Here is a 13988-nt window from a genome sequence, read left to right on the forward strand (position 1 = left end):
AAATCGTGAAATTAATGCGTCTCCAAAAGAATGTGACCGCTGGTCCCTAGCCAAAAATGCGACTCAATATGAATGCATCAGTGTATTTCTTTCTAAAGAGAATGTCCTCTGTCAGGTTTACAGGGGAATCATCACCTTAATCCAACCTAACAATAATCCAATCACACACCAAATAGCAGCGCTTATTAGCGTTGAGTAGTGTAGACATAAGTGAGTAGAACTCTTGTCTTGAACCCAGCAGTGACAATTCACAGAATGTATATGTTTGAATGACATTGTTCATGTACTTGTTACAAGTGCTGCTCAATAAAAAGTGATGTGGAATACGTAGTTGTTTGTTTTCAGCGTATGTCTAAGTTGGTATTTCTGCTATTGCTTCCAAAATGGCTTATTGTTGATATAAATGCGATATTTAATAATGCGAGCAAAGGCCACTTGCATTTGTCGCATTTAATTCACGCTCGCGTTAATTTCAAGATTTACAGTATCTGTTTTGTCCGTTGTTATCAGAGACACACCAGTCGCAAGTCAATCGGCACTAAATCCGTGAATGATAAACAATTCCGTAAGTTCGTTTACCACACATGTTTCTTTCCTTTGCGATAATGTCTTCATCAATCATATATACCACGGTGTTTTACTGTAAATGTAGTTTGATGCGATTAAGTCCTTTGAGTTTACATTTAGCCCTAGTGCTGTACATTGGGTAAAACACCTTGGGCATACTCTGTATACACTGTACATCCGTTATGTCACAATTCTTACTTCAATATCATGATCACGTAGAATAAATAAACACATGGAATCCCGGTCACCCCGATGATGTTTCTAGGTTTGTCAGCACATACCCATGCTCGTGGGTTTCACCGAAGTGGTAAACGTCTGAGACCTGCATCACTTCGGGCTTTGCTCCCACATTAAGCAGACACGCCGTGATATAACTGGAATACTGTTAAAAGTGGCGTAAAACCTAACTCACTCACTCACTCCACTCAGCATTCTATGGGAGATAACACTGATTTCTTATGCTAAGTGGTTACCTCTAAACAAATAATGCGTAATGACGCGACTACCATTTACACAATATATATTGAGCTTCTGAGCTTTCACTCTTTCATAAAATCATATGGAAGCAGGAAATGATGAATATGTTTCGAGGTTTCTATTTTTTTTAAATATCACAAATGATGTATGATTTATCTGCATAAATCGAGAAATTGGACAAAAAGTGAGTAAATAATATTTACGCGGGATCAACAATGACCATCGACAGATAGCATGCCATTGTTGGATGATAACACGCGGTTGTTGGATGATAGCATGCTGTTGTTGGATGATAGCACACTATTGTTGTATGATAGCACACTATTGTTGCATGATAGCATGCCGTTGTTGGATGAAAGCAAACTATTGTTGCATGATAGCATGCCGTTGTTGGATGATAGCACACTATTGTTGGATGATAGCACACTATTGTTGCATGATAGCATGCCGTTGTTGGATGATAGCACACTATTGTTGCATGATAACATGCCGTTGTTGGATGATAGCATGCCGTTGTTGCATGATAGCATGCCGTTGTTGGATGAAAGCAAACTATTGTTGCATGATAGCATGCCGTTGTTGGGTGATAGCACACTATTGTTGCATGATAGCATACCGTTGTTGGATAATAGCACACTATTGTTGGATGATAGCACACTATTGTTGCATGATAGCATGCCGTTGTTGGATGATAGCATGCCGTTGTTGGATGATAGCACACTATTGTTGGATGAAAGCATGCTATTGTTGGATGATAGCATGCCGTTGTTGGATGATAGCACACTATTGTTGCATGATAGTATGCCATTGTTGGATGATAGCATGCTGTTGTTGGATGATAGCATGCCGTTGTTGGATGATAGCACACTATTGTTGGATGATAGCATGCTATTGTAGGATGATAGCATGCCGTTGTTGGTTGATAGCATGCCGTTGTTGGATGATAGCATGCCGTTGTTGGATGATAGCATGCCGTTGTTACCTATCCGTTATTGTCAACTTCTGCCTCTATATATCTGAAACAGACATCATTCGACACGGCCACCAGGGATGAGGTAAGTTGCATTATTGTTGATCATATTTCTCTTCTTATATGGTGTGCCACAACATGATGTGGCGTATCTCTTTATTCCCCAGGATTTGAACTGAATAAGTCTGTTATAACATTTCACGTGCACTATCAGATTAGACGTATACTTAAAGAAATGAGTGCTCCATTACCGCAGGATCGAGCATGGAATGCATCAAATAATCCGTACAATAGGTTGCGTATGAGCGTATTTGTCAGGAATTTAATGTTTCTAAGAGTAAAGATTGGCGTATTAAAGGAATTAACCATGGTCTAGGTGTTCCGTACAGTGGACAAAGAACTGTTAAAGAAGTCAGCGATGATTTACTTAAAAAAACTCATCAACCATTCAATCCATTTAAGTTGTTACAGAAAAACAATCTTTTTTGTAAGAATGCATAATCTTTATCATGGCTGGGAAATTTCGAGTAACGATTGGAGAGGTTCTCTTATGAGTTTTAAGGGTGGTTTGGCTTATATTGTTACAAAATTTGTACAACTGAACAATACCGCAAACGCTCGGAATGAATTTCTTAATGATAAAACGGAAAATAATTTTACTAACCCAGGAGTTGTAAGAGTTAATGAATCAATAAGAACTTATGTATGGGCAATTCTCGGTGCGCAATTGCAAAAACGAACGTCCATTATCGGTTCTGGGACGGCGCTAGATGCGCAAAAACAGTTTGTCTCAAACGTGGAGGACGCCATTAATTCACCAGTTGACATACCATCGTCTATAAAACGTTATCGAGATGTATTACAGTACGCTCAATCCAAAGTGGACTATGTTTATGCGCCGGGACTATACATGTCTCCGAGTAATATGGAACTTAAGATCGGTCAAGTGATAGGCAATGATAATAAAATTGTTATTGCTACCGATCAACAAAAACCAGGCATAAATTCAGATATTAATACCGAATTAATAACGCAAACAAACACAGGCGAAACGGGAATAGTCAAGCCACAGTTATCTACTATCGCTAAAACATCTACTGACGCAAAACCACAAGTGCCACCGCATTTTGTAGCTAAAAATCAACAACATATCGATGAAAAAACAGCGCTTGTATTAGGTGGAGTCGCGGCTGGTTTACTCATGATTTGGTTAAATAGTTCTTAGCGAACTGATTTGGTTAAATAGTTCTTAGCGGATACGTACAACAGCCCTGCAATTGCTACTATCAGTGCCCACAAGTTTTGACCAAGCCAAGTGGTGGTCTTAGCTAATAAATTCAAGAGGCAGGAAACAATACTCCCTATTATACCGGGAAGTGCACCCGGCGAGCTTTCCCAGTGCTGAACCTAATTCTTTTAAATGCTTTTTTATCCACTCTTTTATACCATCCCTATCAGTAGGCGGTGATCCGCCACCTGTACTGCCACCGGTTAACGCGAGAGTCAAAGTCGATATAATAAATCTCAATGCGGTTAAAATACTGGCAATTGTTATTCCCTGTTCTCTGAACAATGTTTTAATTTTATCGGCCAGTGTAGTGTCATCGTTGAGGACTTGATCGATAGTTTCTCGAATTCGACTTATTTGTGAACGAAGTGCCTTTCTATTACTGGAGGCAGCCTCGAGGCGGGCCGATCTTTCGTCTCCGAAGTTACGTAATCTTTCCGCTACACGGCGTCTACTGAACTCATCACCCGCCTGTTCAAGTTTTGTTTTCTCATAAGCTATATGCTTGTCGATTTCGGATAGCTTGGCTATATTATTGATGAGTTCTCCCCGCATTGTTCGCATTGCCTTGTCCAGACCTCGTAATTCCCTAATACTAAACTCTGCGGATGGTACCTCTAACGTGGAATTATCGTAATAGGTATCCAAGATTTCTCCGAGGCCACCTTCGAGGAAGCTTCCAAACTATCTATGTTACCGAGTTCATCACGCACAGTCCGAAGAACCTTAGTAGTCTTCGCGGAAAGTCGTGAGTAGTCTACAAAACCTAATTTATCACGAACAGTGCTGATACCGTGTTTACCGACTATCGTAGACAAGGCTAGGGGCTTACGAGTACGAGAATTCATAAGATCAATATCCGGAGAGCAACGCAGTTGCAATATTCCTTTTCTATCTATCTCAAACTTTGAATAGTCACGAACAATAGGACTATCATCTTTAAAGGTATCGTAATAATCATTGATGGTTGATTGTAAAAGTTCATCGTTAAGTTTCATCCCACCAAAGCTGGTTTCATCAGTACCCTCTTTGATTGTACTCGGGTTATCAAAATCATCTAGATTAATATCATCCATTTTTATATTAAACATAGGGTACATATTTTCAATATAACAATGTCTTCGCAATACGGACGCAAGTTAAACCCACAACGTAGACTTCGAGATCCATTAGGGGTCAAAGCAATTCGTCAGTCTGTAACTATAACAAATAACCCGAGTACCATCGATCAGAATCAAACGCTTCTGGTTCGCTTTCCTAATCTCGGCACACACGATGTGTTAGTTACGGGAACTGTCCGACTAGCATTTACGATTATTTTGACTTCTACCGACGTTAACAGGGAGCCTGTTCAGAACATAGGTCGTGCTATCGTTAAGAAAATCGCGATTAAAATTAGTGGTAATGAGGTTTTGAGTATCGACGATAGCGATGTATACTATTGTTACATGGATCTCAGGAGAACAGATAAAGAGCGGGAAAACTTACAGTACCAAGGTATTTGTAATCGGAACATGTTGAGACTGCGTGTAGATGCTTCTAGTGGCGATGGCACCGTCGTAAAAGATCAGGCCGTTGCCGACGCATTAGGTTACTGATTCTATATTCCCCTAGACTTTGAATTACTAGATTCCCACATGCTCTTTTATCAAGCATCCCTAGGCGATAGGTTAGAATACAAACTCACTATTAATGACTACGGCAGAGTAATCAGAGCTGCTGAAGATGCTAGCTATTCCATTGACAATATCTCGCTGGAGTACGATATGATAGCAGATCCTGAATTAGCCAGACAAATTCGTAACCGGTATACAGGAAGTTTAGCCATTTTGTACGATCGCTTGCTGCGACACCGAAAGGTCACGAGGGAGAAAAAAGATACGATGTGGAATATCAATCTAAACGTCCCCACGAGGTCGTTGAAGGGTATTTTAATGTTGTTCGAGGACCCCTCCGATGCATTTAAAAGAAATACCTAGCAGTTCTACAATCCCAAGATTACAAAAGTAGAATTGACTATCGAGGGCGTTCCTAATCAACTATTTAGCCAAGGAATGCTAGTGTATCACCAGTGGGATGACATTAAAAAACTTCCTTCTATAAAACGAAGCCCAGAAGTTAACGCGATCGTGAAATATCTGTCTGTGGGGTTGTATCGATGGGTGAATACCTCACCACGTTGCGAACAACGGATGATGACCAACTACACGGCAGTGGGAGGAGAATAGAAAATGCCAGCGAGGGTGTCACTATACATGAAAGATCTCAGAGAGCAGACCAAATGGGTAGCACTGTTTCATTGCAAAGATCGAGATTCATTCGAGGAATGTTTACGCAAAAATGACGTTATTTATACCAAGCTCGAACGAGATAAAGTCAGAAAACTGTTAGCAGCAACGAAGCACTGTAAACTCGTATTAAAAACCGATCAACCAGCTGCTTATGCAATTGCTTAGCAAAATGTGGCAAAAACATAGCAAAATGTGGCAAAAATGTAGCAAAATGTAGCAAAAATGTGGCAAAAATATAGCAAAATGTAGCTAAATATAGCAAAATTAGAGCAAATGTACTAAAATTATAGCAAAAATACGATAAATTGAACATTAGCGGTTAATATGACATAATGTGGTTTGAAATCCTCATACTTTCGCAACAGTTCATTATTACGGGATGTATTGGATATGCCATATCATATTATTTTAGACTTGAATATCTCCTCAGGTATTACATTATGGAATGCGACGAACTCATCGAACAAATGCTGAAAGATGAGCCTGCTCAACAAGTTACAGATAAATCTTTAGATAAACATAGAGAAAGACTCACCGCTTTGGTAGCCGGTGGAAAATGTTCTCAATATTTGGGGGGAAATTATACCATCGAAAAAATTGATAACATGACCGACGAAGAAATTAAAAAACTGTACGCGCATTACGAGTCTAGACTGGGAGCTACCTTGACTAAAACGATAGGTTCGGCTATATTACAACTATACACAGTCGTAGCTAGTACGTTTCTCCCTATCCCGGCTGAACATCGCATGTATTTTTGCGAATCTCTCGAGAAAGACCCATTCATCGAACACGCTATAAGCTCAGTAAGCTGTGAGTTTTATCATAGATACGGAATGTTCTTAGCTCCACTCACCACAGCTTTGATAACGGCTAGGTATTGTCAATTTAAACATACGTGCCCACTTAATAATAATGGAGACTCAACAGGTGACACCACAACAGATTGTGGAAATGCAACAACAAGTGAACGAGGACCCGACTGCACAATGAGTGAATGAGGAACCACCACAAACACAGATTGCACCACATGTGAATGAGAAACCCAGAGTTACGAAAAAATTTTTTTAAAAAATCTCCGCAGGCAGGATGGGAGGACTCACGCACAAAGCGAAACTAATGAATAATTCAAATATTGATCCGATTAAAACATGGGCACTAGTAGGAGTTGTTGCTATAGTGGCTGTTTGGTTGTTTAATAAGACCGGAGAAGAGAAAACGTCACCCCCGATGTCACAACAACAAGTTCAATTAGAGGTTAGCCCCCATATAATGCTATAAGAAGCATGACTACTCCAGTTACAGACGGTAAAATGTTGGTAAACGCGATGTATCATTCAGCTGTGGTCACCGGCTTGGCCATTGGCTATTCCCTTATGGCTAAAATGATTACTAAAGCCACAACTCCCAAGCTAGATTTTAATGGTTATGATATTGGTATGATGATTCTTGATATTGGATTAGCAATGGCAACGAAAGATATGCTCATCAAACAAAGGCTAATCCCGGAAGACATAATGAAGTAATTAAACATTTGAATATTGTATATAATTGAAGATGGCATCATTTGCGATGATGGTCGGTGGAGCTATTGTCAATGCTCTAGGTTTTTCGGGGAGTATTTTTTTATTTTCTAGTATGAGAGGTTCGGAGCAGAAAAGACATAATAAAGCTTTAGAACAACTCGAAAAAGCTCAGTCACAATGGGCGCGGCAGAGACTGGAGAGATTAGATTTTATTCATGAAGAACTGCGTAAGGAAGGACATTCAATTCAAAAGTTTAAGGATGTCGAATCTGCCATGCACGAATACTTCCTCGTTTATGGAAAAAAAACTTGACCCAATACCGAGACCAACAATGAGTAAGTTTTATACACCGTCAGAGGAACAAAAGAACCGCAAGGTCATATTTGTGATAATTGGGTTATCACCTGTTGCAATTTTCAGCTATACAATAACTACGCATAAACCAGAGTGACAGCTAATCAATAAATAACCAACTATAAATAGCCAAGTGGAGATGTGATTTGATTTGCATTTAGACAAATGATATGATAGATGTATAAACCATGAATCTGTGCAGATTTACACTCATGGGTAAAAAAATTCAATGTAACCAACGCTGTGTTGATATTTACTGTGGAATACACTCTTATTACATCAGGCGCGGAAATATAAACTATATGTGTTCTGTATGTGGGATAGGGGTCAAAGGTCGTTATTGTTTATGTAAGAAACACGGTGCTGATAGGGTCAGAAACCAGATTATCTATTCTAGGAAGAGAGATTACATCAATGAGAGGAATAGGTTGGGAAGAATACGTATTTAGATATATCAAAAACAACCAATTAGACAAATGTATCATTTTGCATATACCATTTAACCACAATGGTTTTTGTCAGAGAGTTGAAGCCTATTGCAAAGCAACGTGGTCTACGTGGATATTCTCGAATGAGAAAAGCTGAATTGATCGATTTACTCGGTTTGGAATACAACAAACCCCCGACTGTTAGAGAACTCAAAGCTCAAGCAAAAAACAGTGGGCTGAGAGGTTATTCTCGAATGAGAAGGGCTGAATTGATCGCTTTACTAGATAATAATGATGTTGATGATGTTGATAATGATGTTAATAAAAAACAACAACAAGAATTAATATTTGTACCCACATCTGCCGGCATTGGTAAATATCTAAGAGGTTGGAATAAACGCATCATTAGATACATGAATTCAGAGAATACAGGAAACTTTAGAACGCTGGACTAATAGAGGTTCGGGTTGGGGTGTGAATAAAATCGATAGTTTATATTTAGATATAGCAAATTATATGCCCTTCAAAGGTGGATCTTATATAGATTTACCCCTGTATTATAAGAAGAAAAACTCCTTAATTAATGTAAAAAATAAATCAGATGACTGTTTAAGAATGATGATAAGATCTGCATTGTTCCCCGTAGATTCTAAAATTGCAAATAGACCTTCTAGCTATCCCCAAAACGATGGACTCAACTTCGATGGTATAGACGAACCTACACCAATATCACAAATAGATAAGGTGGAAAAGCAAAATAATTTAGCTATAAATGTTTTCGGACATTCTAAAGGAATTGTTGTACACAGGATAAGCTCCACTCCGGAACATATCCCCAGGATCAATTCATTTCTGATCGAAAAAGATGGTAAATCTCATTATACATGGATAAAGAGTTTAAACAGGCTATTATACGATCAAACAAAACATAAGGAAAAGAAATATTTCTGCGAAAGATGCCTACATGGGTACAGCAGACAAGATCTATTAGAAGCGCATAAAGAAGACTGTAGAGGTGTTGAACAGATTGCTATCAGGATCGATATGGCTAAAGAGGGAAAAAATATATTATAATTTGAACATTATTGTAATCAAATGGCAGTACCGTACGTAATTTACGCCGACTTCGAAGCGCTTATCAAACCTATAGAAAATACCAACCGTAGCAATCAAGGTAGTAGTTTTCTGTACAAAACTCAAGAACATATTCCTTGTGAGTTTGGATATATAGTTGTAAGGTATGATGGGAAAACAAACCAGCCCATGATTTACAGAGGTCCCGATGCAGCGGGAAAGTTCCTAGAATATCTACAAAATGAAGAGAGAATAATAAGGGAAAATTTATTGCGTAAGAAACCCATGTGTATGATGAGGGATGATTGGAGGGTCTATAAGAAGTCAATGAGTTGTCATGTTTGTAATAACCCCTGAATGGGGATTCCGTAAGAGATCATTGCCACGTCACGGGTAATTATCGGGGAGCCGCGCATAACGAGTGTAACTTGAAACTAAAAATGAATTCTCAAACAATACCCATCCCCGTTGTGTTTCATAACCTTAGGGGATACAATTCACATCTCATCATGCAAGCTATCTCAAAGACCGACGGCGGTTTAACGTGCATTCCTAATAATATGGAAAAATACATATCGTTCTCGTTGACTAAAACTATACATTATAGGGACAAGGATGGGAAAGCCAGAATAAAACAAAGTAATGGGCTTAGATTCATAGACTCCATACAGTTTCTGTTATCTTCCCTGGACAATTTAGCTAATGCGAACAATCCTGATGACTTTTCGATAACAAATCAATATACCGATAAGATAACACATCACTTGTTGCCGAGAAAAGGTGTATATCCTTACGAATATATGGATGATTGGTCTAGATTCGACGAAACTAAATTACCACCCCTTGAATCATTCTATAGTAACTTAACAGAATCTAAAATAACAGATGCCGATTATGAACACGCTCTGACTGTGTGGGATAGATTAGGTTGTAAGAATTTAGGCGATTGTCACGATCTGTACTTAAAAACTGATGTACTGTTACTCGCCGATATATTCGAGATATTTAGAAAGACATGTTTAAAACAATACGGCTTGGACCCGGCATGGTACTATTCCAGTCCCGGACTATCGTGGGATGCATTGTTGAAGAAGACCGGCGTAGAACTAAAACTACTCACAGATTACGATATGCACTTGTTTATTGAGAAAGGAATAAGAGTGGGTATATCGATGGTAGCGAAAAGGTATTCTAAGGCTAATAATAAATTAGTGGAAGGATATGATCCGAGTAAACCCAACACGCACATATTATATCTCGACGCCAACAATTTGTACGGATGGGCTATGAGTCAACCTTTACCCACGGGCGGTTTTGAGTGGGTCGATGATATTGATATCCATAATATCAATGAGAATAAAGGGTACATACTAGAAGTTGACTTGGAATATCCAAATTCGTTACATAAAGACCATAACAGTTATCCGCTAGCTCCCGAAAGATTAATGGTTAATAAAGATTGGATGTTGGAATATCAACACTCCTTGATGGGTAATACAAGGTTAGCTAACGTACAAAAAACTCGTACCAAATTTGATGGATAAGACAAAATATATAGTTCACTACAGAAATCTCCAGTTATATCTATCGTTAGGTATGAAACTTAAGAAAATACACAGAGTTCTAAAGTTTGATCAAAGTCCTTGGATGGAGCCTTATATAAGGTTGAACACAGATTTAAGAAAGATAGCTACCAGCGATTTCGAAAAGAATCTATATAAGCTCATGAATCACTCAGTATTTGGTAAAACTATGGAGAATCTAAGGAAGCGTGTTGATGTTAAATTAGTCAGATCTAATGAGGAAGAAAGACTCAGGAAACTTATAGCAAGTCCAGCTTTTAACAGAAGCAAGATATTCGATAACGGCTTAGCCGCGTTGCATATGCAGAAGAGTAATACAAAATTCAACAGACCGGTTTACGTCGGTATGAGTATTCTCGACTTGTCAAAACACTTAATGTATGACTTTTATTACAACAAACTTAAGAAGCAATACGGCGATAGATGCGAGGTGTTATATACCGACACAGATTCTTTGTTGATGGAAATACAAACCGAGGATTTGTATAAAGATATGGCAGAATAAATAGATATGTACAACACGAGCGATTACCCAAAAGATAGTCCACTGCACAGCGTAGTAAATAAAAAGGTGTTAGGTAAGAAAAAGTATGTGGTAAAAAAGCATATCAAACACGAACAGTATAAAGAAGCATTATTCAACGGTAGAACGTTTAAACACGAGATGAACTCTTTCAGACGTTACAATCATAGGATATATGGATTAAGAATGAACAAGACATCATTATCCCCCTTAGATACAAAGAGATGGATTGATGAAGATGGTGTAACTACCTATGCTTATGGTTATGGCGGTAATACTGTATCGTTGGGAACTATGAGCAACTCTTCTTGTACAAATGCCCTGCCGGTCCATCTTTAAGATAATAAAGAATAGGCTCTCCTTCTTTCATAACCAACCAACTAATGTTATATATCTTAAGGGACCAAATCGGATCGGTTGCGCGACGTAGGCCTCCTTCGAGTTCACCAGGCTGATATAAATATCTTACGCTTACTCTATCCGAAAGTTTTTTTCTTTGCCTCTCCTCGGTGCTGAAGATTCGGAGGTCACAGATTTCATTTTAATCGCATCAGATGGTTTCTTCCCGATTAATCTCGTTACTTCGTTATTCAGTGCTGATACAACAGCTGATAATCGTGTCAACCATTCGGTTGATCTCAATCGTTCCGATTTCATTTCGATCCCATACTGATAGCCAAACAAACGTTCTGCTAATGTCCGTTTAAATTTTTCAACGATAGCTTGACTAAGTAGTCCTCTTTTTCACCACGCCTGATTTCGACATCGTGCTTTGTTAACAGTTTAGGCCATTTAAGTGATCCGCGTTTATATATGTGGCTCAGTGCATTAGCTACTTCTGTTGAATCTTTCGAGGTTAATGGCTCAGCCTCCTTGTAGCGACTAGCCACATCCACTATGGTTAAAGCGTATTAATACGTTTTGCGTGTTACCTTATCATGGGGAAGAAACAAGATGTCAGCCTGATGAACTTCATTCGTTGTAAAAATGTTAAACTTCTTCCTCGGTATATAACGCGGTACTGGTAAGTATATTTGCCACATCGCCTGTTTCTTTAACCAATCCTTGGCCACATCGCACAGCGAAAAAAATGCAGTTTCTAGTATCAGGATACTTTCCGGATACCTCCGGACACTTACCCAAAACGCATCCAGGTATCCGGTGGCAGATACCTTGCCGGATACCAGATCCGTGGTATCCGGCATGGACACGTTACCGGAAAGTATGCCACCTTATCTACCCTTATGAAGAAACAAATACTTTGAGATAATAGTATCAAGTGTAGCAAATATTATCCACAGTCTGGAAACCTTTCCTAAATCCAGTTTGTTAAGATACAAAAACGTTCTCACATTCAGCCCATCAATTCAATACAGCAAATTACTTTGGCAATTATCTTTTTCAAGTAGAGTCATAGGCCTATACTCAGCCAGGTTTTCAACATGTCCTTTCTCACCGGATACCTCAATCTGGGTGTCCAAGGATCCGGCACCGGATACCTCATTCTGAGTTTCCAAAAACATGTCACAATTTGTGGGGTGCATTATGTTCAATCAAGTGTGAAACACCTAAAAATATATTGGAAACTAACCAAGAAAATTGAACATTGCTGAAGGTATTCGGAAGGTATCCGGCAGGTATCTGGATGCAGTTTTTCAAGATGTCTTATTTCTTGTAAATAATGTTAGCCTGGGCATATCAGATAGCTGTAGTGATATTCTGTGTCATTTTAGTGGTAAATATCCCCTTAAAGTTGAGATCTATGGGCATGTACTTTTGGAGAAGACAATTTTTCAATTTCATCTATAATTCTTTTTTGATGTTAAGCTGTTTAATGAACAAACATCAGTTCTAATACATGTATGATGATATCCTTAAATTTCATGTTCAGACTTCCAGATTGTTCTGAGTGAAAGTATAAACTCATCGCGTGTGTGCTCACTTGGGCCTTTGGTCCTGGTGAGATGATAATAAGATTATTTGTAAAGGTACAAGTATTTGTTATATCTAGAAATACCAGCTTCATCTAAGTTTGAAACACAATATGCCTCACTCTGAGGGTGACATGTACCAGATTTTATCACACTACAGAGAGCTCTTCCTCAATTACTGTGAACATTTTACATTGAAAGTTAATTTGACCTTCAATATATAATATTGCGACTATTTCAAAAACAATAGTAAAGTGCTTCATATAATTTATATCACCTGTGAAGGCCCTAGGGAAAACTATATGCAACAATGGAATTATGGCTTATACTACTCATTGAAATTAGGTGACTGTGATTTGTTACCACTGCACATACATGAGTATTCAAATAATATAACATATATTACTGCATGCATAATACTTCACAAATATCTCTAGAAATAGGCATTTTAGTAATAATGGAAAAAAAATACTTTATGAATGACCTTCAATATTGCCCTGATCTTACACTTCAACCCTTCATGAGTTATCACTTTTGACCTTGACAGTGAATTTGACCTTCAATATCAGTGACAAATATTTCAAAAACATTTCAAAGAGCTGTCCAGCACACAAACCAAATATCATGTCCTTTAGTGGAATTCAGTGTAATATTGACAAACATATGACAATGATATACAACTATATGTATAAGAGTTTTTTAGACTTCTGCGGGAAAAGGCACTTTAGAGAAAAAGTAAGTGTATGACCTTTTGCCAACTTCTATCCCTGCCCTAAGGAAGAGTTTGGCCATTAACAAACTTTTTGTCTGGCTATGACATTGACCTTTGACATAACAGATCAATGTGTTATTCCAAAGATGTCCAAGCAATGCATGGTTTCATACGATAACTGTGGCTATCAAACTGAGGCAAAAACTTTGAAAATCCCCATATACACAGCTGGCTAATGAAACATAAACAACAAACAAATTGTC

This window comes from Haliotis cracherodii, unplaced genomic scaffold, assembly GCF_022045235.1.
Source record: "Haliotis cracherodii isolate W230 unplaced genomic scaffold, xgHalCrac1.p SCAF_20, whole genome shotgun sequence".
Taxonomy (NCBI): domain Eukaryota; kingdom Metazoa; phylum Mollusca; class Gastropoda; order Lepetellida; family Haliotidae; genus Haliotis; species Haliotis cracherodii.